General features: G+C 37.0%; 1 long non-coding RNA gene and 1 pseudogene across 1 annotated transcript in view; one reads left to right on the forward strand and one right to left on the reverse strand.

The window, feature by feature from the left end:
* LOC118522646 (uncharacterized) overlaps positions 1–27,023 on the forward strand; it is a 1,210,141-nt gene that overhangs the window by 474,202 nt on the left and 708,916 nt on the right. The gene's annotated exons all lie outside the window — the stretch shown is intronic.
* On the reverse strand, positions 15,383–15,780 carry LOC118522645 (large ribosomal subunit protein eL43 pseudogene; annotated as a pseudogene).

Below are 27,023 nucleotides of genomic sequence, written 5' to 3' on the forward strand. Positions count from 1 at the left end.
GGTATTGATAGTTTTGAAATTTAATACTGCTTATTAAAAGTTTCAGAAATAATGCACTTTTTTTACATTAGTTTAAAATAGTTAACTTTTTATGTCATCTTTATAAGCTAAAGATTATTTTAATAGGTATTATAGGCCCAATTCTTGTGGACTATTATTGTATTATAGCTACCTCATTTTATAATTCAGAAATATTATACTTTGACTCCAACGAATTATTTTTATATGCCTTTTCAATGTTATAAACAGATTAAAAGAGCCTAATGTGAAGAAGAGAATAAATTCTTTTAGGAATATTCCTAGTGTCGCTTAAGGTTTTATTCATTACTTAGTTCAAAATAACCTCGGCTTGATCTTTTTTATGTATGTATTATCTATTTTTGAGATGTTTGAGACCAAAAGAATAAAGCTTAAGTTCCCAGGAGCAGCCAAATAATTGCATTTTGAATTTATAAAATCCTTTCTTTTTAAGCTGACAATAGTGATGAAACATTTGCATTTGAACCTGGCAACATATAAATTTGAAAGTTTGTAATGAATAAAATTGTGAATTAAATGAAGAAGAGAAATATTACTCTTTTAAAAAAACTTTAATGGAACCATTAAATATGGATTATAAACCAATTTATTTTTCAAGCAACACATTATCAACTTTCTCAGATCCTTACAAATTTGTTCAGATATTTTCTTCCCTAAACTTCTCTCATTTTCAGGTGTGATTTTAAATGCATGTTTTTAGTTCTCTTTAAATATATTATCAAGTCCTATAACCAAGCCCAGTTATATATATTTATACTTTGTACCTCTTCCTCAATTTGAGCTTAATGATCAAGCCCATTTAGAATTTAAGAATTTGGAATATAGGATAAAAGTGAATTTTAAACTGGTTACAGGTAATGCCAATTTTACCACATTGCCACCTGTTTTCTCCATAATAAGAAATTAAGCACAATGTCAAATATGAACTAAATTTGATGCTTCTTATAAGAAAGTGGATTTTTTTTCTAAATATTAATGATTATATGGGTACTAAATTTTTCATTACTGCCTTTGAGATATGTTTGATTACACATTACGTTTTGAAGAAAAATAAGAAAAAAAAACTATTGATTATTTTTGAGATAATTATAATAAAAAAAGAATACCCACAGAAATCCGTGTTAATTTTCCCCAACTGAATTGACAGTTCATTGTTCAAGTTGACAAAATTAGCTAAAAGTATAGAACATATAAGAAATGCAAAGCTTCAAAAACAAACAGTATTTTTTTTGACTAATGGCTAGTTTGTCTTTTTCATTCTAATAAGACATAAACTGATTAATGGCTTTGAAATTTCATTCAGATTTATTTTAAGGTTAGGAAAGTATATTAAAGCAGCATAAAACTTGACAAAATAATTATGCCATCCCCCAATTTTAAACTATCAAATTGATTTTCATAGTCTAGTGAGTTATAACATGGAAAGAATAACTGTAAACTGAATAGATACTAATGGGAGATAAGAAGAAAAGGTAATACCATGGTAAGACTATAAAACTATTTATCAAATTTCAAACTAATTCCCTGTGGGAGTTATATTGTTTGGAATATGATTATTAGTGATTCTAACTTTTACTTTTCCATGGGAATTTTGTTATGGCATGTGTTCATACGTGTATACATATTGGAAATGTGTAAAGTCACTAAAGAGTGTACAGTTGACATCACAAAGTTCACAGACATGGGGATAAGTCATCCAAAAGGACCTTCTCTGGTGGTAACTTGGTCTTATGAACTATGTATCAAAAGAATGTGGTAATTCAGTGCCAATTACTAGTTATGTGATCTTGGACACATTTACTTAGAATCTCCAAGCCTGTTTCACATCTGTTAAAGACCTGTAATCCTAACTTATCTCTTAGGGTAGTTGTGGGGAGTTAATAAAAATAATACATGCATTATGACTAGCATAGTGCCTGGCAAATGTAGACATTCACTAAATGTTTGTCATTATGAATCCTTTCTTCCACAGTTGTTATTCAGCCCTTATATCTGCCACATAGTACTCTAAGGTCTGGGTATACAACAGTGAACAAAACAGATGAATGGGAAAGTAAAAAGTATACACATAACCAAGATTACTTAAGTAAAATAAATGGTGGATTAGATAATGATAAGTACTAGGAGAAAAATAGGTCAGAGAAGAGAATTAGGAAGTACATTGAGAAAGAGCTTGTAATTTTGAATAGTTTGGCTAGAGAAGCCATCACTGAAATGAAGACATTTTAGTAAAGACCTGAAAGAGGTGAGGGAATAAGCCATGGGATGTCTGGAAGAAGAGCAGTCCAAGGGGAGGGATTGGGCAAGTACAAAGGCCCTGAGGTGGTAACAATAAGGAATCTCTATGGAGTGCACAAGGGCAGAAGATTAAGGGAGGAGATAGTGAAGTAATGGGGGCCAGATGGTGTGGGTCTAGAAGGAGGCTACTAAGACTTTGACTTTTTCTTTGAGAGATTTAGGAAGCCATTGGAGGGTTTTAAGTAGAGATGTGACCTAATCTGACCTATGATTCACAGGGTCACTCTGGCTGCTGTCTTGAGACCAGCCTGAAGGGATATGGGCTCAAAGGCTCTTGTCAATTTAGGTGAGAGATGGTGCCTTGGAGGTGATGATAGCAGTGGAGGTTGTGAACTGTGTCGGATAATTGATATATACTGAATGTTAAGACAACAGGTTTTGTTAGAGGATCAGGTTTAGAGTGTGTGAAAGAAGGGTCAAAGATGACCCAATTTGTGGGGCCTGAGCAACTAGAGTGGCATTACTGAGAAGAAAAAGATTGAGAGAGTGTATGAGCAGGGGAAGATCAGAATTTCAATTCGGCACATGTTATGTTTGTGAATTTTGTTAGATATTCAAATGGAGTTGTGGAAATGTAGTTGGATTAATTATACTGGAATTCAAGAGAAAGGTCTGGGGTGGTAGTAAAATTTTAAGAGTCTTAGGCATGCAGATGGTTTCTAAAGCCAGGAGACTGAGTGAGATGTTCAAGGGAGTGAAGTGGATGAAGTAGAAAAGATGAACCAGCAAAGAAAATTGAGGGTGAGGAAACTGAGATAGGACAAAACAAAACAAAAAACAAGACGGATGATATTCTAGAAGCCAGGGGAGGAGAAGTCAGTGAAATGTAATGAGTCAAGTAAGCTGAGGACCAAGAATTAACCATTATATTCTACAACATGGAGGTCATTGGTTACCTTTTCATTAACCAAACTCTAAAGTTTCCTGATTGATTCTGCCCTCGTATAGTGCTGTCATCATCTTTATCTGAACCATTTTTTGATCTGCTGTTTTTTCTGCTGCTGGACTCCTGTTCATCACCTCTCACTATTCTCATACAGATTTTGATTCTATTGTAAATGAACTTTCCTGTATTGTCATTGTGTCATGGAATTCTTTCTTCACATCCTGGTGCCTTTCTCTACATGGGTTTATAATAGCCATTGTGAGTGGAGACACCCCCCCCCCCCCCCCGCCCCACTCTGCCTTTGAAGTTCCCTATGATTGTTCTGAAGTATTAGCATTGTTTTAAGGCCACCTGCTGCTTCTCAGTACCTTTTTTTTTTTTTTTTAATCTTTAAGCAAAACCCTTTTCTCTTTTCGTGCTAGTATTATGCATCTAATTCCCATGCCCTGCACCACCTCAGTGCCATTAATCTCCTGGCATTACAACTGCTACCCACAGTTATTGGATATTTTGGTGGTGTCAGTCTCAGGCAACTTGAATCATTATCAATAGTACACTGGAAGAGCTCATAGTTTGTCACGTGTTTATTACATCATATGTATCTCCCTCATTGTCTCTAAAAAAAAAAAAAGCAACATTCATTTATATTTATATACTCTTCTGTGACTTTAAAACAGACACATCTCATTAACTTTAAAAATACACATTTCATTGAGAGCAGATGTAGAGACCATGAATACTTGATACATTGTAAAAGAAAATTCGGTTTAGTTCTATAAAACTATACTAAGTACCAAATATGTGCTAAAGCTTAAATTGGGTGGTAAAGGGTCAGAATGAGTAAGACAGTGTTACTGCCCTCAGGGAACATGTGGGTGGTATGTGTATATGTGTGTGTGTGTGTGTGTGTGTGTGTGTTGTGTTGTGGGCTACACAGCACTGAGATAGGCAAGAGACAAACATATTGTCAAAATCTTATACTCATGTGTGCTAAGTGCATCAAGAGCTCAGGTGATCTAAGTGATTAAAGGCATGACTGTTACTTTAATTTTGACCTGTCTTTGTGGGCTACTTCAATACCTGACCACTTAGCTATCTTTAACTCTGGCTCCCCTCTGTTCCTGGCACTAATTGAGAATCAGGTGAATGGCCTAGATGTGGAGGTGGTCTCACTGTGGTCTCACTGCCCCAAACAATGGGCTCCTGCAGTTTGATAGACACAGTGGCTGGGAGAAAGGAGAGGAGGAAAGGGCTAGGAGTGGGAAAGTACTGAGTGTTTGAGGGGGAAAATGTATCTTAAAGTTTCCTTCCCTCTTCCCCGCATAGAGTTTTCAGCCATAAAGAGAAGTGCCTGAGGAAGAGCTCAGTAGAAGGTCGCAGTGAGAGAGGACTCTGAATGGAAGCAGCTGTTAGGGACTGTAGGTGTGTATAGGAACATGGCTGGTCCGAGGGTGCGGGGGTCCTGAGTCTTTCACTATAGTCCCTTCAGAGACTGCAGTGCATTGGCTGTTCACCAAGTCTGGGTGGGGAAAGATTTCCCCTATGAGGCCTGCCAGGTAAAGCCTTTGTATTTGCCTGTGGTTGGTCCTGAAAGATCACACACAGATTTTTGGTCAGGAGCTAGACTCTTCTAAGTGTTACAGTAAAAATAAGCCTGGGATGCTAAGGGATGTAGATGAGAAGAAATTTATTGAGTCTGAGTGTGGGGCGGGGGAGATATCAGAGAAGCTTTCCTGGAGTCTGTGAAGCTTGAGCTGATCTAAATGATAAATAGGTATTGGGCCAGTCTTCTATGAAAAGCATATTCTGAGCTGAGGCAGACATATGAGCAAAAACATGGAGGCATGACATAAAGTGTACTTAAAGATGACAAATTTTTGTGGTAACAAATTACCACAACCTACTGGCTTAAAATAGCACAAATGTATTCTCTTATAGTTCTGACTATCAAAGCCTAAAATAAAGGTGTCAGCAGGGCTATATGTCCTCTGGAGACATCAGAAAGCAGAAGCTGCTTTCTCCAGCTTCTAGAGCAATCCTACATTCCTTGGCTTGTGGCCCCTCCCTCAGTCTTTAGCAGCTTAGCATGCTCTCTGCTCTCTGTTCAGTTCTAAGATTTTCCCTTTCTGACTGTAATCTTCTTGCCTCTTTCTCTCCCCTTGTGATCACGTTGGGCCCATCTGGATAAACCAGAATAATCTCCCCATTTCAAAATGCTTAAACTTACATCTTGCAAAATCCTTTTCTTCCAAGGAAATTAATGTTTTGATGGTCTTTTATTTAACCCACTGGTTAAGGAGGGTTCTCTGTCTTAAATGGTACGATGCAAACACATGACACCTGACACTGGAACAATGAGATGGACATCAGTTTACTGGTCATATATCTTCATAGCTGAGGACACTGCATATCATGCAGGGGGTGGTGTATATAATGCAGGGAGCTGCACTTGGGAATACAGTGACCAAGTGGGGGCTGTGGGAGGCAGGATTTGGGGTTGGGTTCCCATGAGCGCATGATTCCCATCAGAGAAGAGAATTGCCTTGTTTGAATAATTTTGTGGACTGCAGGGCACTGAAACCCACTACGCAGGGATAAGCAGGCACTGTGCCTGGTGCCCCTGATCAGGAGGGTTGTTTAGCTAGGGAACTTTACTTGCAGGAGCCGAGTGGGTAGGAGACTTGGAGTTGGGCCATTTGAGGCCCTCCCAATATTATTAGGTCTCAAGGCAGTACCTAATACTGAATCTTAATCTCAGGCCTTACACCATAGATGACATATTCACTGGTTCTGGGGATTAGGATGTGGGCATTTGGGGGAGTCATTATTCAACGTAGCACAACAATTCATTGAGTTTTGCTGGATAATAAATGTATAGTTTGGAGGTGAGAGAGAAGTGGAAGGAGATGAATTTAGAATAGTTGCTAGAACTTAGGCTCTATCTACTGAAGTTACAAAGCTGAAGTCCTTATGATTCTATCCTGATAATGATGATGATGATGATAGCAACTAAAAGATCAGCTTACATTTATAGGGCACCTGGGTGGCTCAGTCATTTGAGCCTCTGACTCTTGATTTTGGCTTGGGTCATGATCTCAGGGTTGTGGGATTGAGCCCCAGGTTGGGCGTTGCACTCAGATGGAGTCTGCTTGAGATTCTCTCTCTCTCTCTCCCTTTGCCCCTCCCCCACTTCATGCTCTCTCTCTAAATAAAAAAATCTTAAAAAAATAAAATATCAGCTTACATTTAGAGGACACATATCACATGTGCACTATGCTAAGGGCTTGACCTATATTTGCTACTTTAATTATCGTTAGGACACTGTGAGGTATATCTCCATTTTACAGATGGAGGTTTAGAGATTATGTAATCTACTCAAGATCATACAGTCCTAAAGTGATGAGCTGTAGCTCTGACCCAGATAGTCAGCCTCAATGTGCTATGGTATCATGCCATAGAGTTAGCTCTTTATCACACTAGTGATGGGGGAAGGGTACATGATTCAAGGGTCCTGGAGCAGGGCACGACATGAATAGGCATTAAAGTCTGTAAGCTTGATAGGTATCATCTATGTATGGAGAGGAATGGTTTAGGGGTCAGTTAGTGAAAGACGCTAAACTGTTGAGGATAGTCCTGGCCATCATTCTTTCCTGAAATGATCAGTCTTGTTCTCTGATTCCCACCCGAAACAAAAGATTTAGTCTGAATTTGGAACATTTGTTGGTCAATTTTTCTTGCTTTACCAGTGGATGATGTTACTGTGCATTAGTGGTCAGTATGCATGCACGATGTCTTCTCTTCTGTTACTTGTCCCTGTGAATGCAGCACTTTTCCGTGACTTGTGTGTGAAACACAGAATGGAGGGTGTAGATACAGAAAGCCTCTCTTGGCTTGTTCTCTAATGCCACACTGGGGACACAGTGTTTACTCAGCTGTTACTGAAATAGTATTTTGTTTCCCATTCCAGTATTGTTCCCTGTGAACACAGCTTTAGGATTGGATTCCTTGTGAAGCGGGGTGAATGATAACATTCAAGCCCCCCAGTCCCCACACCACACCCCTCAGGTAACTCTTAAAGGCAGAATATGTTTTGTATAAGAATAATGGTTTGGAACCTGTGTAGTATGCAAATAGGAGAATGTTCAAATTGCTTCTCTCCTAGGCCTTTGGTATTTTGGGGTGCTATAATTGTGCATTCACCACCTGAGAGACTACAAAGGGAAACAGTGATGTTGGGTGAATGAACATTTTAGTACAGAAATAGAAACAACAGGCAACTCATCTCAAAATCCAGAGATCACCTTTGTTAGGAAGTTAGTTGTTATAATAGGAGTCTGAGATACGTTTTCTAATTGTCAGCATATTCCATATGACATTAATAGCATTATTCTGAAAGTCAAGGTCATATCACATTAGTTTTAACCTACTCTATGCAGAAAGTATTCAGGAAAAGTAAATACTATCTTAATGGATATTTGTTCTTTTTTCTAGGATAGATTATAATAGTAGCCTGGCATTAATTTGACTTTCTACTTTGAACTGCTATTGTTAAATCTCTTAAAACATCTTTTGTTATATGTAGTAAAACATTTAATAAACATTTAAAAAAAAGACAAAATGGGAAACAAAATATGAAATAAAATCAGTATAAGATCTAGGTCTTATACCAAGGTCAGGGACAAAGTTCTGTTCAGTAGAATTCAAGTTATTTTTATAGTACTGTCCTATAATTTGTGAAATGTGTATGTGTTCCTAAGAAACTTCATATGCAGCACCAAACAAATGCTTTAGAATTGGAGGATAATGTTCATGAAAAAAAAAAATTGAAGTAACAACAAATAAGTTTTAATATTTTTTAAAGCAAGTAACTTGAAAAGGAAGGTTATGACCTTGTGTAAAATTATGTATGTGAGAAACATCTTAATATGTGAACATATTTAGCTACTACTTAGCTGGTATTTTTAAAATAAAAACACTCAATTTTGATTTCATGTGCTTTTTTTAATAAAGGGGATTAAGAAAAATATGGTAGAAGTTAAAGCAATGAAAAATATGCATTTGTCTATTTGCTGCAGTTTGTTTCTGGGTACCTTAATGAAAGTTAACAAAAATATAAAAAAAATAAATAAACACCAGGAAGTAACAAGGTCTTGCAACACAGCAACTAACCAATGACCATTAAGAGACCACATTTGGCTTCTCTGCAACTGTCCTGACCTGAATGAATTTCAGAATTGCACTTTTATAATGGTACCATTTTTATGAAGGCAAAAGTTGCATAACCTGACATCCAAAAGTAAGTGAATGTAACAATTTTTTATATGTGAACACACCCTCAGTTTCATCATATTCATGAAAAGAAGAGAAAGAACACTGGGCTAAAAAGGTGGCAGCCCTTGTTTATAAGTGTTTGGACTACAGAAAAAATATAGGAGACAGGATGTAAGGTCACTGACATGATTCCCAACTCCTGGTGTTCATAACCTGTGTGAGTCCCTCGCCTTGAATATGGATGGGACCTGTGACTTGCTTCTAATTAACAGCATACACAAATGTGATAGGATATGTGTGATTATGTTACATAAGATGTAGCACTGGTCTTGCTGGAGTCACTCACTCCTTTGTTAATTATGAGGAAGAAAGTCACCATGTTGTGGGTTGCCTATGTTGAAAGACCCATGTAGGAAGGAACTGAGGGTGGCTTTAGAAGCTGAAGGTGGTCTCTGGTCAATAGCCAGCAAGACTAAAGCCCTCAATCCCACAACTGCAAGAAACTGAATTCTGCGAAAAATGGATCATTCACTAGTTGAATGATAAACATATATATCAAATATAAATTGAAATAAGTGTTTTCATATAAGCCTCCACTTGTAGATTAATGAAGTAATGGAAGGATATTGAAAGACAGTGGTATAAAACAGCAATGTCAACTGGAAAGAAAAAAAAAGATAATAAAAATGTCTTTAAATGGAATAAAAAGATGATAAAAATTCTGTGATCAATTTATAGATTGAGCTGATTATAAAACGTTATTTTGCAATTTTAAGCAAGAGGATATTAAAAGTAAAACCAGGATTGTATATTATAAATACTTGGACCCAAACTACCTCTTCATTTGCAGTCGGGGATGAGAATTCTGCCATCCTCTGACTACATTGCTTTTTAAAGAACCGGTTTAATGCAGCTCAGAAGTGTGTGGATATTGCTGCATTGGAAATTGGTGTTTGGAAATAACTTTTTGCTATTCTGCAGGCAAGGGCTGAAGCTTCAGGAATTGTGTTGATACCAACAATGCTATTCAGTAGTAGCTCTTTGAATATTACCCTGTCGAGGATAGTTTGTCTGATGTTCTGAGGCCTGGGTCTGTGGAGTAGCTGGGGCTTTGTAGCTCCTTATTCTGTGTCTCTAGCAGCTGCTTTTGAAGAGTAGGGAAAGGTGCAAGGTGCCTGTTTACTTTTCTCATTAGTACCAACTCTTGCCCTTCTTGTAATTGAATTAGCTTTTCAGTACCTGCATGGCATGCCTCATGCTTGGTCCTTCCTCAGCTTTATAGCGACTTGTCCTCACCAGTCTGCTTTCTCTTCCAGGTCATTTGCCTTTTACTTTCATATGTCTTGTGGCAGTGCTGTGGGTGATATGTTCCTACCTCATCCTGGAAGCCAATGCCAGGGACACATCCAAAATACAAGGAAAGTCTTATAAGTTTTTTATTCTATGGAATCTATTTTTTTAGCCTCATGGGTGATGACCCAGTGGTTGGAATTTGAAAATCAGTGAACTTGAAATAATATATATTCCGATAACTTTCCTAAATAAAAAAACTTACAACTGGTTTTCCTGAAAGCATTCTTGCTCTATAATATTTTCCTTTTAAAACCTTTAATAATTACATTTAATAATGCCTACTACTGAGATATGGTGTGAACTTTGTACCATGCTCCTATTGTTTTCTGGAATGTTCTTTTCCCATTCTTTCACCTCTTCCAATCTGTGCATGTGTGTGCATGCCTGCTCTCTCTCTCTCTCTCTCTCTCTCTCACACACACACACACACACACACACACACTCCCTCTTTCTCTCCTTCTTTGTCTCCTGAGAGTGCCACCTATTCTTTAAGGCCCATTTCATTTTCCAGTTTCTCTGTGAAGCCTTTTCGGATTTCCTTAGGTAACTGTTACTCTATTTTTCTTACGTTTTTTAAATATATATTTATAGCATCTTTATTTGTGTTAGAAGCTAAGAACAATCCAAAAGTCTTTCTAAATTTAAAGGAATAATCCAAGTAGAAATCCTCCATCAATGGAATGCTATTCTGCAATAAAAAGTCACACTATTGATGCACACATCAACCCAGGGGAACCTCAAGGACATGATGTTGAGTGAAGGTCTGCACTCTCAGAGATTCCAGAGGCTGTCTATTTTTCTTTCAATCTTCATAGATTGGTTTGTTCCTCTCTCATGGTACTTCTCTTAGTCTTTACTTATATTGATGGTTTGTTGTCTTTATTAGATCATAAGCTATTGTGAGGCAGGAATTGGACTAATGATCCTTATATTAGGATCTGGACCAGTGCTCTGCATAAAATAGGTAATCAGTAAATGGTCCTTGGATTACAATGAATGAACTCTTTTTAGCCATGGTGGAGGCCTTGCCAAAAATGACCTGATGTTCTCTCAAAAAGGATATCCAGTACACTTGGCCATTTATTCAACCCATAGGAAAACCTTTTGTGTTGCTATCCTTCATGCCTGTTGAGAAGTAAAATCTCTCCTTTCTTTTGTGGTGGTTGGAGGTGCTAGTTTGTTAGAAGAATAAAGCTTTAGAAACCATGTATTAGTCTCTCCCATTTTTTTTTTCAGTTCTTTTTTATTTTTTATTGGTCAGTGATAACTGAAGTTTTAGGAACTTGTGATCTAGAGTGTTTCTATATTCCAAGATCAACCAACAAAAGGGTTGAAGGATTCTGGTGAAACTAGATATGGTGAAAAAACAATAAACTAAAATATAGGACAAGTAGTGTCAACACTAGCATTTTCACAATTAGTCGTGTGACATTTGTCACAGTCCTGCATAATTAAGATAAATACAATTAAGATTACCTTTCAAGGTAGTTGTGAGACCCAAGTAGGTAATCCAGTTACATGATATTTTTGTTGTTTTTAGTGTAGTCAGTCTATAAGGAAGGGATTGTGTTAGTTATTGATAGTGCTTCTTTGTATCTTTAATGTCAACTGTACTTCCTTTAGTGCCTTCTATAACCCAGAGAAAGTCTATGTCTTTCCTAGGATCAGAATTACAAATTGTTAGGGCACCTGGGTGACTCAGTCAGGTAAGCATCTGCCTTCGGCTCAGGTCATGATCCCAGGGTCCTGGGATCGAACCCCTAGTCGGGCTCCCTGCTCAACGGGGAGCCTGCTTCTCCCTCTCCTTCTGCCCCTCCCCACAACTCATGCTCTCTCTCTCTCTCAAATAAAGAAATAAAATCTTAAAAAAAAAAAGAATTCCAAACTGTTATCCTTCTGGTGACATTGATTTAATTACATATCATAAAGTGTCCAGCAGGATTTTTATTGTCAGTTTAAAATGAAATAATAGTGTCAGCATTGGAATGCCAGTGGTAGATATTTGTATAACTGATTCCAGCTGAGAAGATATATGGACCCTATTTCATTTTTTGGTGCGCTCTGGTAGGGTGAGAGGTGAACTTTAAGTCTGAAGAATCCTTATGAGAGTATTCTATATGAAGGATTATTTCTGTAATGCAAAATTTGCCTTTCACTTTGCATGAATCACATCAAATCAAATGGAAGTGATTGTATTAATTCCTTAAGTGATTGCACATCCACTCTGTGAAGACATGTTGCCAAAATACTGCTCCCGAGTGGAGTAGGGTTAGAACTGGAAGGGTGAAATTGACCACTTATTCCTCTCTCCTCTGTCACTGTCATTAAAAAAAAAAAAAAAGGTATTACATAGACCACACACACTTTAGAGTTGATGAAATTTGTCTCTTGTCCCCTTTGTCTTCCCTTAATACCTGAATATAGTTTCCTATAAGCATTAATTATTACCACACACACACACACAATTTTTTTTCTTTTCTTTTTTCTTTTCTTTTCTCTCTTCCCTCCTTCCCTCCCTCCCTCCCTCCTTCCCTCCTAGGCCCCAGTGGCCTGTGCTGCTCTCTGACTTTGTATAGACTGCTAATGTGGCACCACCCCCTGGTCTTTCCTCCCAGAAAGTGAGCACCACAGGTTCCTGAATGCTTTACTTCTGGTCTAGTAAAATCACACTCTTTAGGGCAGTTGATCTCAGCTAGATGTTAGGAAAAAGGCAGTAAAATAAATTCATACTAAGATGCCATTGCTAATAGCTGACAATAGCTCAGGCATCTCAAGTTCTATTTGTAAGACCAAAAGCTGGACTGGCCAATATTGGGCTCACAGGAAAGATTTGATAGGGAACTTTCCTGAGCCCTCTGAAGTCATCCACCAGAAACTAACTTAATCCTACTCAAGATGTAGGCTTTCTTCCTGAATTAAGATTTGAATGGATCACTGAACACTAAAGAGACTACTCTGAATCTAAAGCAAATCTTGTTTGTAGAAGATTCTTAAACTGGAAGATTAGTGGAAGTCCAATCTAATCTACCACTGAAGGCCTAAATGAGAACCCTTGCTGGAATTAAAAACAGTAATTTGACATGGGGTCCTGGTCTATGTCCATTTAAAATAGGTAATAAAAGATCAAAAGGAACAGAAATGGGATGAAGGATAGGGAATTGATGGTTTTGAATGTGTCAAGTCCTTCATTATTATTTTTCAAACATATATTAAACACTAGGGTAGGACACTAGGGTTTCAAAAGTGAAAGGCACGGTCCCTGAACTAAGGAAGCTCCCTCTCTAGGGAGTAGGTTTGCAACTAGATATTTACCTTGTAAACATGTGATACATGCTATGATAAAAGTAAGGACAAGGTATTCTTTTTTTTTTTTTTTTTAATTTTATTTTATTATGTTATGTTAGTCACCATACAATACATCACCAGTTTTTGATGTAGTTATCCACGATTCATTGTTTTCTTACAACACCCAGTGCTCCATGCAGTATGTGCCCTGCTTAATACCCATCAATGGGCTAACCCATCCCCCCACCTCCCTCCCCTCTAAAACCCTCAGTTTGTTTCTCAGAGTCCATGGTCCTCATGGTTCATCTCTCCTTCCGATTTCCCCCCCTTCATTTTTCCCTTCCTTCTCCTAATGTCCTCCATGCTATACCTTATGTTCCCCAAATAAGTGAAACCATATGATAATTGACTTTCTCTGCTTGACTTATTTCACGTAGCATAATCTCTTTCAGTCCCATCCATATTGATGTAAAAGTTGGGTATTCATCCTTTCTGATGGCTGAGTAATATTCCATTGTGAATATGGACCACATCTTCTTTATCCATTCATCTGTTGAAGGGCATCTCGGCTCTTTCCACAGTTTGGCTATTGCAGACATTGCTGCTATGAACATTAGGGTGTATATGGCCCTTCTTTTCACTACATCTGTGTCTCTGGGGTAAATACCGAGTAGTGCAATTGCTGGGTCATAGGGTAGCTCTATTTTTAAATTTTTGAGGAATCTCCACACTGTTTTCCAAAGTGGCTGTACCAACTTGCATTCCCACCAACAGTGTAAGAGGGTTCCCCTTTCTCCACAACCTCTCCAACATTTGTTGTTTCTTGCCTAGGACAAGGTATTCTGAGAGTTCAAGTAGTACCTAGTTTAGACTGGGAGTGGCAAGATACAGGAAAATATTCGGGAAAGCTTTTATTTGGTACACTAACATTAACTGAGTTTTAGAGGCAGAATAAATGTTAACTAGAGGAATAAAAAAAGATCTTTTCTACGGTCTTGTTCTTTATCTTAATTGGAAATTCATTAACCCTGAATTAGTCCATTTATTTGTTTTTTAAAGTATTTTCTAAGTTCACAAACATATTGCAGGATAAATTAGAGGTTGAAAAGCAACTGGAGCAAAAAATAAAAAGCATTCATATTCCTTTTGAATGCCCAACTGTGTGTACATTTTGGTAATTATAGGCTCAATTACTCATGTGTACATTTCTACCAGTACCACAAATGATGGGTAAAGAAGAGCACAGTAAGCTCAGACAGAAACTATTTAAAGTGGCTCAGCATTCATTAACTACAAAAACTCTAAATTAAAACAAGTGAGATAAATTACGAACATTAATTCAAGACATAGGTATAGATGTGTAATACGATATCTACGAGGCTTCTCATACCTTATTGGGTCCATAGTAATGTGCAAAGAACTTAAACTCCAGGATGAAATTTATGTCTATCTAGAGAATCACTTTTCCTGAAAGATTTAGGAAAATATAGTTAATAGTAAAACAGATATGAAACAGTCGATGATGAGTTGAGATAATATTTGTATGATGTGTATATATCTATATACACACCCATACACAATCATATATTTCCTTTACTTCTTTGGTTTATTTAGGAAGAATAATGTGAAAAAAATCCAAAAGACTAAAAGACACATGGGAATGGCAAAACTGTCAGGTATTAGACAGCCTTAATCTTTATTGAATCTCCTTTCCTTCATTGTTTATAAATATGTTCAAAGTGCTGTTAGATCCATGGTACAAATACTGAGTCATAACTCGTCTCTCACTCCTTGTAATTGCAGTATTTTAAAGGTCTTTTAACAAAGAACATTTGACTTACTCCCCTCAACTCTCTTTTGGCTGACATTTGCTTTTGCTCTCTCTTTTTTGTCATTTTCAGTCATCACAGAGGCTGAAGGAAAAGGTATGAAAAAAATAAAGCAAGACTGTTCACCTGGTGACACTCAAAAAACTAACTCTTGTCCTAAATTTTTCATTTTTGGGTGGACATGCATAACTTTGACATGACCCTGAATACATCTGGGGATTTTTAAGGAACAAAATAACAAAGCAGGGGTAGCCACTCCACAGTCTTTGACCCAGAAAAAACATGTTCTATTAGGCAGATTGACAAAAGCTTTACATAGGCATGGGGCTCAAAGTAGAGTATTGTCCTGTAGTCTTGCTTCTCCCCACATTTGTGTTTCTAAGTGTATTCCGTTTGACTTGGATAACCAGTGTCAAGTACCTTTTTCTTTGTTGTTGTTACATAAATTAACCCATTTATTATAGGCTAGCAATGTTTCAAATGGTGAAGCTTCTACTGGTCTTTCGACTCCTTCAGTCCTCTGATGGCAGATTTTACTGTGACAGTAGAAGTGGTGTTGTAGGTCCAGGCGCCACCAGCGATGGTTTTCATGCAGGAGCCACAATGCCAGATCCCCACAGCTCGTCTTTTCATCTTGATTTTGCCACAGAAGGAGCAAGTGTACTTGGCGTGCTGGCTTATTTCAATCTTCTTCACCATTTTCCTGAGGGGGGCACCATAACGGGTCCCGTATTTACCCACGATTCCGACCTTCTTGGTGCGTTTAGCCATGTCGCCACAAACTAGGTCTGAGCCCAGAGAGTCAAGTACCTTTTCTATAAAGTATGCAGAATCAGTGATGTCAGAGTTGAGCAGTTCTTCTTGGTTGGCATCATTTTCCAATGATATCTCTCCTTTTCTATCTTGTTCTGTGTCTTAAAAAAAGAATAAAAATAAAGAACAGAGCATATAAATATCTACTTAATTACAAAGAAATTTCTCTGCCTTCCTTCTCCTTCACATCAAATATTTATAATACAAATTCAAGTGCAAAAGTATAAACCTAGGGACGCCTGGGTGGCTCAGTTGGTTGAGCATCTGCCTTTGGCTCAGGTCATAATCCCAGAGTCCTGGGATCAAGTCTCACATCGGGCTCCCTGCCCAGCGGGGAGCCTGCTTCTCCCTCTGTCTACCACTCCCCCTGCTTGCATTCTCTTTCTCTGACTGACAAATAAATAAATAAAATCTTTTTTTTTTTTTTAAAGGAAGGAGAAACCTAGCTGTGTATTCTTCCAAAGCAGTGCCCTTACAATGATTGTTTAAAATTACACTGGCAATGGATGAATCACTAAAGTCTACACCTGAAACTAATATTGCACTGTATTTTAACTAACTGGAATTTAAATAAAAACTTGAAAAAAAATTACAATGGCAATGAATATTAAGTGAAATTAAAATAATTCCATTTAATGTAACATCATAAATTATTAAATTTATTCTTAAGTATTGAACTAAGAAATGCAAGAATTGTACATTGAAAACCATAAGACGTTGTTGAAAGAAATGAATGAAAACCTAAATAAATGTAAAGATATCCCATGATTTTGGATTAGAAGACAACATTTTAAGATTGTAATTCTCCCCAAATTAATCTACAAATTTAACACAATCCCTTTCAAAATCTTAGCTGACATTTTTTGCAAAAATTGACAAGCTGGACTTAAGATTCGTATAGAAATGCAAGAGACTCAGAATAGCCAGATAATCTTGGAAAAGAAAACAGTGTTGGAAGATCCAACTTCCTAATTTGAAAACTTACTACACTGTTAGAAGAAGACATGAGTAAATTTTCATCACTTTGAGTTAGGCCATGGTTTCTTAGATATGATGCCAAAAGCACAAGCCATGAAAGGGAAATTGAAACAGTGGAGTTTTATATATGCAAATATATTTACCTCAAATTATGCCATCAATAAAGTGAAAATATAGCACAAAGAATGGGAAAAATGTGGAAATCATATCTGTTAAGGTCTAGTGTTTAGAATATATAAAGAACTCCTACAACTCAACAATAAAAAGATAACCCAGTTTAAAAATGGGCAAAGGATTTGTATAGATACTACTTCAAAGAAAATATATGGTTCACAAACATATGAAAAGATGCTCAATATTGTTAGTCATTAGGAAAGAGCAAATTAAAACTATTACAATGAAATACCATTTCAAACCACTAGGAATACTAAGATAAAAAGATAATTAAGTGTTGACAAAGATGTGGAGAAATTGGAATCTTCATACATTGCTACTGGGATTATGAAATGGCTAATGCCACTTTGGAAAACAGTTTGGAAGTTCCTAAAAATGTTAAACCTAGATTTATCATGTAATGCAGCAATTCCACTCCTAGATACATACCCGAGAGAAATGAAAATGTACATCCATTTAAAATCTTAAGAGTGTTCATAGCAGTGTTATTCATATAACCAAAAAGTGAAAACAACCTAAAAGTCCAACTGATGAATGGTTAAATAAAATTTGGTATATCTATACAGTGGAATATTATTAGGTAATATAAAGGAATCACATACTGTTATATGCTGCAGCATGGATGAACCTTGGGAACCTTATGCCAAGTGAAAGAAGAAAGTCACAAGAGGTGTACTACTCCATTGATTTAAAATGACCAGAGTAGGTAATCCATAGAAACAAAAGATAGATTAGTGGTTGGGGTTGGGGGAGGTAAGAATCTGCTAATGGGTGGAAGGGTTATTTTGAGGGTGATGAAAATAGTCTATTTTGTCAGTGAGGCTTTAGGCCAATGTGTTATCCTTTCCACAGTAAGGATCTAAGACACAATAGGGGTTGGGGGAGGTAAGAATCTGCTAATGGGTGGAAGGGTTATTTTGAGGGTGATGAAAATAGTCTAAAATTAGGTTGCAAAATTCTATGAATCTACGAAAAACCATTGATTTGTATACATTGAAAGTGTGAATTTTATGGCATATGAATTATATCTCAATAAAGCTGTTATAAAGCATTGTATAACAAAAGGTTATAAAACAAAATGAGGTTAGGATAAAAATACATATGTTTTATAAGAGTTTACAAATGTATTTATATTCCTTTTTTCATTTTGATACTGATCCTCCTAGGGGGCCTGTGAATTTGAATGGCACATATCATGAGAAAAGAAACATGCACATAATGGTTTACTTGTCATATTGCAAAATTTGCTTGGTTCTATAGGTAAAGCTCTGTTTTGCAAATCACTAGCCTCCACTTAAAACACATAATTTCCTATCTCATGAATCTTTTATTGTGTGTAATCAGACTTAAAGAATACATTTTAATTTCAAAACACTATAATGGAGCTTAGTGATCACTTAATTCTTTTATTCATAAGGACACTGAAGGCCAGAAGAATTAAACTCCAAAGTTAAGCACATGATCATTGAATGGATCTGGGTTTAGGTGCTGGGTATTGTCTCAAGTCTAGGGAAAAGATCTAAATTTGAATCTCCAAGGTGTCACTTACTAGCTCCCCCATTTGTAACACTGACCTAAACACTTATGAAAGTGTATTTGTTCAAATAAAGTACAGATATTAGTTGACATTATTGTTAGAGAACTTCTAAATCTTTTATTTTTTATTTTTATTTTTTTTTAAAGATTTTATTTATTTATTTGACAGAGACAGAGATAGCGAGAGCAGGAACACCAGCAGCGGGAGTGGGAGAGGGAGAAGCAGGCTTCCCCTCGAGGAGGGAGCCCGATGTGGAACTCGATCCCAGGACCCTGGGATCATGACCTGAGCCGAAGGCAGACGCTTAACGACTGAGCCACCCAGGCGCCCGAGAACTTCTAAATCTTTTAAAAGGGGAATTGTAACATTAAATGGCCAAAATGACCTATACTTATGTTAATACACCAAATATATCATTTTCTCCTAATTTGTTTAAATCCTAGCACTATCACTTTTTAGCTGAATGATCTTTTTTTATTTTAGGAAATAATAATTTGTCATTATCACTTCGTTTTACAGTTTTCTTTGGTTTACAGTAATGAGGTCATATTATAGATGAGCCAAGACATAATGAGAATATAAACATATATTTTCTCCTTCGAGGACAGCTTATTTTGAATTTAAATATCCTTAAACATCATAGATCCAACATTCACAAATTAAATTCTTAGATCCTTACTGTGGAAAGGATAACACATTGGCCTAAAGCCTCACTGACACAATAACACTTATTCCATCAGTGTGTGCATTTCAAGCTTTATTAGTTTAAGAAGAAAAAGCATTAACATTCATATGACAATGCCTCAGCTATGAAAGGAAGAGGCAGGTCGGTTTTCTCTGAAAATAAAGTCAGCACAAACTTCATTTGAAGTCTTGACATGGGCTTCACTAATAGAGCTACTTTATGATAAAGATGCATCTATGACCAAAAAGAGATATGCTATCCATAATTTATACACTTAAAATGAAATGTACTTTGGAAGCATGTGGAAGAAGACAAAATACATAGTGACTGGAAGTATATTAGGTACTAGAATGTTGCTGTGATGAGGCGGGAGGTATGAAGGTGAATTACTTCATTCTGAAGGGTTCTCCTTGGAGGGTTAGAAGTGATAGTAGAACCATGACATTTTTAAGTGGTGTGCCTATATGCGTATTCTCAGATGTCCAATAGGAAAGAAATGTGTATGCATATGCATATCTTTGAGCATTAGACATGTTAAGTATTAAAAATGTTAATTTCAAACATTAAAAAATGAAAGCACAATAAAGCATTCCAATTAAATTATATCTAGAATATATTTAGAAATTATATTTAGAAATCCTCCCATATTTATGCATATCTTAGTATTCAGAGTATTTCAGAAGCCCTTATACTTTTCATAAATGAATAATAGCGGATGCTTAGTGAGTGCACCAGAGAGGTTAGACATCAAATACTTTGTGTAGGATAGTACAATCAACTGTTTTGACTAACTTAAAAGTCCTTTTTTTAAACATAATCTTAATTTATTAATAAGGGCATACTGCTGTTTTCCAAAGAATAGATAAAAATAATGATATATTGGGAATGACAATTATACCAAAACATAATTCTTTAATCAAAAACCCATTAGGCTTTCCTTACTTATTAAAATATTCAAACTGATTTTACACCAGATGTGAAGTCTGTATGCCAAAATATACACATTCAAAAAATAAAACTTCTTGGGGCACCTGGGTGGCTCAGTTGGTTAAGCGACTGCCTTCGGCTCAGGTCATGATCCTGGAGTCTCGGGATCGAGTCCCGCATCGGGCTCCCTGCTCAGCGGGGAGTCTGCTTCTCCCTCTGGCCCTCCCCCTCTCATGTGCTCTCTCTCTCAAATAAATAAATTAAAAAAAAAATCTTTAAAAAAAAAACTAAAAATAAAACTTCTTAATTATTAAAAAAAAAGGATAATAGGAAGGGAAAAATGAGTAACTTAAAAGTCTTACAGCTGCCACTGATTTTTGGAATTGACCACATTGGCCAATTTTCTTTATCGTACTGTTGCTATAAATAAATATTAAGAAGTTCTAGTATGCAGATTTGCTTCATTAATCCATTGTCTCTGTTTTTCTATAGTTTCAGTTCTTTATTTGTTGCTGTTATTTTATTTTGCTTTCTTGTCTCAGCCCTCTTTGTGCTGTCATTCTAGTATTGTTTACGAGGGCATTCCCTTGTGAAATATTTCACTAACAAGGTTCCCTAAGGCATATTTATTCTAGTTTCCTCTTTTTTAAAACATCATCTTGCTTGTGTTCAATCAAATCAATATAGTTAGCCGGTTCTTTCAATACTCTTCATTGTCATGGAAGTAATGTTTCATTCTAGAGTTTTTAACTTACACCTCTCGTTTACTTTCCTCTCAAATGCGCAGAGATGATACAATTCCTTCAAAGTTTGCATGTTGAATGAGTGTATATTGAGAGTGGTTTCCTTGGAAACACTAAGTATGAAAAGCTTTATATCTGCTTGCTTATCAACTAGTAGATTGATAGCTGTTTCTCTGTAGAAATTGTCAGTTTATTTCAGAATGCTATGCACATTAATAGTGAAATGCACAAAAATCAGAATTGCTTCACTAGAGACAGTAATGAGGAAGAGAAAACTTAATGTGCTTCAGATAGAATGAAGCATTTATTTTAAAACCCTATGAATTTTACACTGGAGTATGAACTTTTTCTTGGTCTCTTCATAATGGATTTGCATTCATTTAGAATGATGAAATAAAATTATTTCCCATTTATTTTTGTCTCTTACCATTGTTGATGAACTATAAAATAATGAGATTTTTACTGATGCTTTTTAAAGTTGGGTTCTTATTGGAATAAAGTACAATCACTATTCATGCTTGTATAGAGATAGGTTACACTTCTTCAGTTCTTATGAATTTGTTGATAGGTTAAAATCAATGTGAAATTATTTATCCTTTCTTTCCTCATTTTATAGAAAAGAGACACGTGATATAGGTGATGTTAGCAAACTAGATAGACCCCCTGGTGTTTGTGATAGTATTTGCATAGGATTCTTAAGTTAATTTTGTAGATTTGATTCTAGCTTTTCCCCTTTTTCCATCTTTATTATAAGCTATTGGCCAGACCTTATTCTTTAATGAAAGAGAGAGAGTGTCTATACGATACAGTGAATATGTCAGTTTAGAAAAAAATTTAATGTCAAGTGAGATAGTGTCCATATAATACAAAATAATAAATATATAGTTTTAATAAACATCTAAAAATGCCGAACTAGTTAATGAAAAAAGAACCTTCACAAAAAACTCTGAACAATCTATATATTCAAGTTTTATCTGTCTAAAGTGGAAGATAGACCAAAAATCTGTTCAAGATTTGAAGACTGGTACAAATGACAATGAGGGCTTGGCTATTAAAAATTTAAAAGAGTGGCATTTAGTGGATTTTGGTCCATGTGCATGCTTTCATTTTGGTAGCTCTTCATTTTACTAGCCTCCATTAAGAACAGTTCTTTAAGCTTAAGTTATGCAGACTTTATAAGGTCATTTCTCTTGAGAATAATTTCTCTCTCCCATTTACTTTCATATAAATTTCATAAAAAATATACTTTCTTTACAGAGATTGCCCCCCTGCCCAAGTTTGGAGACTATTTTCTTTAATATTCTTCCCACCAGTTCAGCACACTGGCATACCCTGTTCTCTGACAAACCTGGCCAGAACTAAGTACCATGTGTGTTGGGTCCAAAGTTCTCAACTGCCTTTTTAACCAGCTATACAAATGTCCTTTCATTTGGGGATCCTGGGTGATTTATGAAGCCCACCCTTGAGTCTGCCACACTTTGTCCTTAACACTCATTTCTGCAGGTTGGTAGGGGGACCACTGGTTAAGATCTCATCAGTGCTAAGCAGCTTCTAGGCAGAAGGGGAAGAGGAATGAATCTGAGCTTTGTAAGATATCCAGTAGAACTGGGATCATCTGGCTTACAAGCACAACATACTGCTGCATTCTATCACTACTAAATCCAGAGGTTTTCTCAGCTACTACATACACAAACCAGGCAGGATCCAGTTCATACCTGACATTTCTGTGACTCTATGCTACTCCTTCCCCATCATCCCTGATGAAGTTCATCTGAAGTTAGCATTGCCAGGCACCTCACAAAGTACCAATAGGACCATGATCATTACAAGACATTGGATGGAGCCCCCCTATAAACCTGGGACTTGCTTTTTTGTAGAGTAAACTAGCACAGCCTCTCTCTACTCTAGAGCTGGTGACCTGAATCCATTTTTTCCTTGTGTCTTTTAGTCAAGTGTTTCTTCTGTGCTGAAAGGGCCTGAGACTCCTTTCTGAAGATTCCCTACTTGTGATGCAGTAGAATAGCCAACAAGTTTGGAATAGGGCCTAGCATCTGGCAGAAGGACAAGGTGGGGCTTACCAAGTCATGCTGTTCCCTCCCATCCCCTGGATTGGGTATTCTTGACTCTCACATTGATCATCACATTATCTCATCCACATTAGTTCTTTTTTCTTTATTACAATATACTTGACATGTAACATTAATTTCAGGAATACAATGTAACAATTTGATGTATGTATATATTGCAAAATGAAAACCACAATAAGTTTAGTTAATACCTATTGCCATACAGAGTTACACATTTTTTTCCTTGTGATGAGAATTTTAAAGATCTACCATCTTAGCAGCTTTCAAAAACACAATGCAATATCATTAGCTATAGTTACCATACTGCACATAACATCCTCAGGACTTATTTTATAACTTAAAATTTGTACTTTTTGGTCACCTTTGCCCATTTCACTCCCCTACCCTTTACATCTGGCAATCACTTTTTTTTTTCTTTTTTAGATTTCACATATAAGTGAGATCATATGGTATGTGTCTTTCTCTGTCTGACTTATTTCACGTAGCATAATGCCCTCAGTCCATTCATGTTGTCACAAATGGCAGGATTTCCCTTTTTTTTAATAATGGAATAATAGTCATGTGTGTGTGCATGCGTGAACACACATGCCATTGATGGAGACTTAGATCTTTGCCATATCTTGGCTATTGAACATAAAGCTGTAATGAACATGAGGGTGCAGATGTCTTTTTGAGTTAGTATTTTTGTTTCCATTGGATAAATACCCAGAAGTGGAATTGCTGGATCATATGGTAGTTGTTTTGTAATTATCTGAGGAACTTCCATACTGTTTTCCATAGTGGCTGCACCAGTCTACATTCCCACCAACAATGCTTTCCTGTTACTTATTTTTTATATTGTTACCAACATTTGTTCTTTCTTTTCTTTCTTTTTTTTTTTTTTTTTGATAATAGCCATATCTCACTGTGGCTTTGGTTTGCATTTCCCTGATGGTTAGTGATGTTGAGTACCTTTTCAAGTACCTGTTGGCTACTTATATATCTTCTTTGAAAAACTTTGAAAACTTGAAACAAGTGGTGCATACTCCACCCTGACCTAAAATAGTATAAATTCAACTGGCTTGGCAGATACCTCACTCTGCACAAGCTTCAGACACCACCAAACTCTGGATGTGTAACTTGAAAACTTGAAAAACTTTGAAAAAATCTGTCTATTCAGATCCTCTGCCCATTTTTTAGTCAAATGCTTGTTTTTTGGTTATTGAGTTGTATGAGTTCTTTATGTACTCTGGATATTAGCCCCTTAACAGATATGTGATTTGTGAAAATTTTCTCCCATTCAGTAGGTTGTCTTTTCATTTTGTTGATGGTTTCCTTTGCTGTGCAGAAGCTTTTTAGTTTGATGTAGTCCCACTTGTTTATTTTTGCTTTTATTGCCTTTTCTTTGGTGTCAAATCCAGAAAATCATTGCCAAGACTGATGTCAAGGAATGAGGCACAGGGAGAGCCCTCCCTCCAAGGTCTCTGGAAAAGATTATAGTTGGCCCTTAGATGTGTGTTTAATTAGAAGCCTGCCCCTCCGGCAGCAGCTGTGAAGGTAAGCTAATAGGCCCCTTTCACAGCAAAATGGGGCATTTCAGTCTCTTGCTTCTCTGCTTGGGGAGGTGGCTAGTTAAGAAGGCTTTCTCCATTTGTTATAGTCCTGTGAGATGTATGAATGTAAACCCTGCTGCCCGCCAGAGCTAGCCAATCAAGGGGCATCCCCGGGTGGCAGCTGTAGAAACCAGGGCACCAGAAGTGTGTACAAGCTCCTTCCCAGGAGATACCGGTGACCTTGAGTGAGGCAGAGGGAGAGAGCAAAGATGGTACCTGCTAGTCTCTGTCTTTGGAGAGTATTTCAGTAGGCCCCTAGATGTGTTTTAAGTTAGATGCCTTGTTCCTCAGGCTTGAGCTTTAAGATAAACAAACAGGACTCTTTCAGGTGTGTTTCAGTCAGCTACCTCTGCACCGGGCTCTGGGAGCTAGCCAGATGAGCGTGTGGCCCTTTAAGAACTGTTTCTCAGTTACTATAGTTTTGTGGGTCTCACAGATGCAAGCCCCATTGGCTTTCAAAGCCAGGTATTTTGGGTCTCATTTCTCAGGCATAGATCTCAAAGTTTGGGGTTTCAGACATGGGATTCAAACCCTTCACTTCTCCGAGAGCAGCTTGGAATTTTGAGTTCCCTCCAGATAGTGGGTTGCCACACTGGCAGTGGGGTTTACAGTGAGATCATGTCTCTTGTTTCTACTACCCATATTGATGTAGGTTTTTTCTCATTTACCTGACATATAGGAATTGCTCAGCTACTTTTGGGGTTTCTTTCAGAGGAAATTGTTCCTTATGTACCTGTAATTCTGGCGTGTTCATGGAAGGAGGTCAGTTCAAGATCCTCCTACATTGCCATCTTGAAATGGAACCCACATTAGTTTGGGTTACCTGTTAGGTCTAACTAGGAGTGAGACATTACTTGGAACTGTGGCCCAGGGGTGAACCTGGGAGGGAGATTGCCACTGCTTCTGAGAACCCCTACCCAGAATCCTCCAAGAAGAGAAGTCAGAAAGCGGAAAGGATAATAAACCTGTGGCCAGAAGGCCTGACATTCTGGGCTGCCAGATCCATGGGCATTTGTATGAATCCCACCGGAACTGAGGAATTCTATGGGAAAGATTCCGCTTATATCCACAATCATCCCTGCATCCAGACCCTGGCCCCAAATCTCCATAACAGGCTTGCCTTACTTAGGCTTGGGTGTTCCAGCTTACATTCTACTGAAAATCCTTCAGGATGATCACAGTTTAATAGCATTGAAATGATGGGTAATGACTTAAGGGAGGGATCTGGCAGAGCTGGCAAATCTTCTGTCTTAACAGGCTACTTCTTAAACAACCTGTCTTCTCAGAAGTTTCCTCTTAGATTCCACAGATCAAGTGACCCTGATCCTAGAGGTAGTCAGATATCCAGGAAGCCTGGTGGTCTCAGCCTTATTTTAGTCCTTTCTTGTTCTATACTTATTCCTGTTGATTCCAACAAGAGCAGGGCCAGATCAAATCATCAGTTTCATGTTTGAGAAATGGCAACAACAATATATAGGATTTGGTTTATGTCCCTTTTAGTTTGCTTTACTCTTATACCTACACCCAATGAAGAAGATATGCATAAAATATACTTCAAGAGTATAAGGTCTCAGTATTTTCCTTTGCTTTTCTTGAAGTTTACACATCCAGAGTTTGGTGGTGTCTGAAGCTTGTGCAGAGTGAGGTATCTGCCAAGCCAGTTGAATTTATACTATTTTAGGTCAGGGTGGAGTATGCACCACTTGTTTCTACCTATTACCATTTAAGAGAATTCAGGTATGTTGTTCCAAGCTGTATTTCTTACTACATTATCAGGCCTACACAGGATTTAGTGCAGCCAGCCTGGCCATGGCTTATCACACATGAACATCTTGGACCAGTCTTTGGAAAGTGGGGTCAAAGGAATTGCTTTGAAATAAATTAGGAATACTTTTATTCAGAAGGTTGGGTCAGGATGGGTTCTGTGATCAGCATCATTTAAGTTTTGCGAGCTTCGTTATATTTATAAAATATTCAGTGCATTGCTAATGCCATAATACTTACATTTGCTACATTATATGCATATGTTCTTTATGTATCATTATTTCAACCATATACCTGGATGTTTTCTTTAAATTAAGTGTTTATTTTATATGAATTTATGCTTTAAAGAATAAAATTAAAGTATACACATACACGTACGCATGTAACTACACATGCACACGAAGCATACCAGGACATAACAAGAATTAAGAAACAGCAATCTTTTTTTTTTTAATTAAAAAAAATTTTATTATGTTCAATTAGCCAACATATAGTACATCATTAGTTTTTGAAGTAGTGTTCAACGATTCATTAGTTGCATATAATACCCAGTGCTCATCACAACATGTGCCCTCCTCAATACCCATCACCCAGTTACCCCATCCCCCCCACCCCCTTCCCTTCTGTAATCTTCAGTTTGTTTCCCAGAGTCCAGAGTCTCTCATGGTTTGTCTCCTTCTTTGCTTTCTTCCCATTCAGTTTTCCTTCCCTTCCCCTATGGTTATCTGCACTTATATTCCACATATGAGTGAAACCATATGA

This window comes from Halichoerus grypus, chromosome 8 (assembly GCF_964656455.1).
Source record: "Halichoerus grypus chromosome 8, mHalGry1.hap1.1, whole genome shotgun sequence".
NCBI classification, from domain to species: Eukaryota; Metazoa; Chordata; class Mammalia; order Carnivora; family Phocidae; genus Halichoerus; species Halichoerus grypus.